This window comes from Tupaia chinensis, unplaced genomic scaffold (genome assembly GCF_000334495.1).
Source record: "Tupaia chinensis unplaced genomic scaffold, TupChi_1.0 Scaffold000619_1, whole genome shotgun sequence".
NCBI lineage: Eukaryota > Metazoa > Chordata > Mammalia > Scandentia > Tupaiidae > Tupaia > Tupaia belangeri.
The window spans coordinates 1,372,523-1,375,790 of record NW_006160139.1 but is presented as its reverse complement, the minus strand read 5'-3'; the positions used below and the strand labels follow the sequence as shown (position 1 = coordinate 1,375,790).

At 40.8% G+C, this 3,268-nt stretch overlaps 1 pseudogene; it reads right to left on the bottom strand.

The window, feature by feature from the left end:
- Positions 1–1,358: 1,358 nt before the first annotated feature.
- The window catches only part of LOC102475578 (cytosolic purine 5'-nucleotidase-like), a 56,560-nt pseudogene continuing 54,650 nt past the window's right edge, over positions 1,359–3,268 (bottom strand).

Sequence of the window (3,268 nt, the reverse complement as noted above, 5' to 3'; positions counted from 1 at the left end):
TGTGTGTGAATAGACAATCATTTTCTTGAAGTGTGTTCTAAGGCTAGTAATTTTTTGTTTTTCAAACCTTAGCAGGCAGAACTCTGTGTAACACTAAGACGGAACTCCAAGATCACAGCTTTGGAAGAGAAGGCACCTCAGGTACTTCTCTGATTTGCTTAAGTGCAGGTGTATGTGTGTTTGTGTATGTTTCTGTATGTGCTGTGTGGGCATGTAGTATGTGTATGTGGTATGTCTGTATAGCATGTGTGCGACATGTTTTGGTGTGTGTATGTGGGAGGTATGTGTGTACATGTGATATGTGTGTGGTATGTTTGTCGAACATGTATGTTGAGTTTATATAAAGTGTATATAGTATATGTATATATTATGTATGTGATATGTTTGTGTAGTGTGTGTGTGTGTAGTATGTTTGTGTAGCATGTCTGGTGTGTGTGGTGTGTGTGGTGCTATCGTTTGTTATTTGTGGTGTGTTTGAATGGTATATGTATGTGTCTGGTGTGTGTGGTGTGTTTGTGTAGCATGTCTGGTGTGTGTATGTGGTGTGTGTGGTGCTACCGTTTGTTATTACTTGTGGTGTGTTTGAATGGTATATGTGTGTGCCTGGTGTGTGTGTGTGGTGTGTGTTTGTGTAGCATGTCTGGTGTGTGTATGTGGTTGGTATGTGTGGTGCTATCATTTGTTATTTGTGGTGTGTTTGAATGGTGTATGTGTGTGCCTGGTATGTGTGTGTGTGGTATGTTTGTGTAGCATGTCTGGTGTGTGTATGTGGTTGGTATGTGTGGTGCTATCATTTGTTATTTGTGGTGTGTTTGAATGGTGTATGTGTGTGCCTGGTGTGTGTGTGTGGTGTGTGTGTTTGTGCTGTGTGTAGGAGTATCCCAGTGTTGACCCCAGTGCTCATATGGAGACAGGGCTACATGGCATCTTGTCAGCAGCTCTGAGGTAAATTCCTAACTTGGAGCAGGAGATTATGGAAGGACTTGGGGTGGGACAAAACCGAAACACTTGCAGAAATGTCGCAGGTATGTTCCGCTGGAGAGAAACCACCACTATGGGAAGCTGTGACCAATTCATCCTCCCAGAAGCTGCATGTCTCTCCTTTCGAAAGGGTGCTTTGAAGGAACTCCGAATGGTAAAGTGGATAGGAACTGGGTGCCTCAAAAAAGATACAAGCGACAAACCTGAATCCTGTACTCATCAAGAACTCCCCTGTCCTGCTTTCCAGCAGTTGCTGGAAGTCACATTGCCCTGTCCTCTGGTAGGCTGCCTTTCTGTGACTCTTTTTTCCCCTGTGTGCTTTGGAGAGTAGGAGAGGCACCACTGGAACGTGTGGTGTCTTCTTTCTCATACACCCACTACACCGGCCTGTGCTCCATACGGCTGGAATCTTGGACCAGAGGCCAATGTCCGTCAGAGTAGAACCTGCAGCAACTCAGGCTGCTGCTGCCAGGCCTGATCCCTCTGTCCTGGAAGATGTGAGGAAAAGGACCTGCACACAAAGGGTTGTATACCCAAGAGTTTAGAAGGATTCAGGCTGGAGGTGACTGGGCTGGGGATGAAGGAGAAAGAGCAAAAAGAGAGCTGTGACACTCTGAAGGATTTAGTTGTCTGACTTTATAAATTTTCAGGAGCTCGGAAAACAAATGTGAATAACTTCAAATTTAACTAATAGAAAACACTGATTTCCTTTATGAAATTCCTTTTTAAATTTTTATTATTTTTATTTTTTATTTCTTGTTCTTTTACACATTAAATGATGTTATTATTTAAATAATAATAAAGTGAATATTCCAATATGTGTACATTTCTCCCTAGTCCAGTTGATAATACTATAAAATTATCTTCCACAGATAAGACCACATTTCTTTGTCCCATTAATGCTTTGCCTCTCTATTTTTCTCCTAAATGTATTTCCTCAGACTCTACACTCTCACACACACTATATCTGGTATTCACAACCATTTACTATATTTCTATATCCTTTAGTCAATCGGTTTCAGTCATAGAATGCAGTCATTCAGTATAGATTAAGTGGGGACATACAATGTCTCTCCTTCATAGCCTGGCTTGCTTCACTCAGCAGTAAATCTTCCATATTCTTCCACATTCTGTAAAAAGTCAGGGTCTTCTTGCTTTTTACAGCTGAGTAGTATTCCATAGAGTGTAAGTGCCACAGTTTTTCAATCCATTCATCTGTTTGTGGGCATTTGGGTTGGTTCCATGTCTTAGCAATTGTGAATAGTGCTGCAGTAAACATCGATGTGCATGCACTTTTCTGATTAAGGATTCTTCTTTCCTTTGGGTAGGTACCAAGGAGTGGGATTGCTGGATCATATGGTAGTTCTATTTGTAGATTTTTTAAGAATCTCTAAATCGTTCCCCACAGTGGCTGGACCAACTTAAATTCCCCCCAGCAGTGTAAGAGAGTTCCCCTTCACCACACCCCCTGCCAGCACTTATCATGTTTTGGTTTTTCTAATCTTAGTCATTCTGACTGGGGTTAAATGGTACCTTATTGTTGTTTTGATCTGCATTTCCCTTACAATGAGGGATGTTGAGCATTTTTTCATATGCCTTTTGGCTATTTGAATGTCATCCTTAGAGAGTGGTTTTTTCAACTCATTCTCCCATTTTCTAATAGGGTTGATCATCTTTTTTTCAGAACAGCTCCTTGAGTTCCTTGGGTATTCTGGTTATCAGTCCTTTATCTGATGGATAGTTTACAAAAATATTTTCCCATTCGGAGGGCTGTCAATTCACAGTAATTACTGTGCCATTTGCCATACAGAAACTTCTTAGTAGGATGTAATCCCACTTGTCTATTTTGGGGATTATCGACTGTGCTTTGGGAGTCTTAGTCAATGCCAGAAGCCCTGTTCCAGCCAGGGTGGGTACACAGGAAGGCGACACGAGTAAACAAAATCAGGCAAAAACCTCAATGTCCCTTAGCATGTTCTCAGCCGGCTACAGCCAGAGCCAGCTCCAGACTGCCGCATTAGTGGCTACTAAACACATGTATTTATTGAGGGATGTCTTACAGGAGTAGGAGGGGTGAGGGGAAATAAAAGATTTACTCTAAGAAACAGGGTATACAATGTATGGAAACAATAATCATAAAACATGATGCACTGTTCTATTTGAACAGGTGAAGCCAAACACAGTTCTCAGAACAAAGGAGTCTGTTTGGTGCATTTTCTTCTTAAGTCTTTTTTTTTTTTTTTTTTTTTTTTTTTTTTTTTTTTTTTTTTATATAATTTTTTTTTTT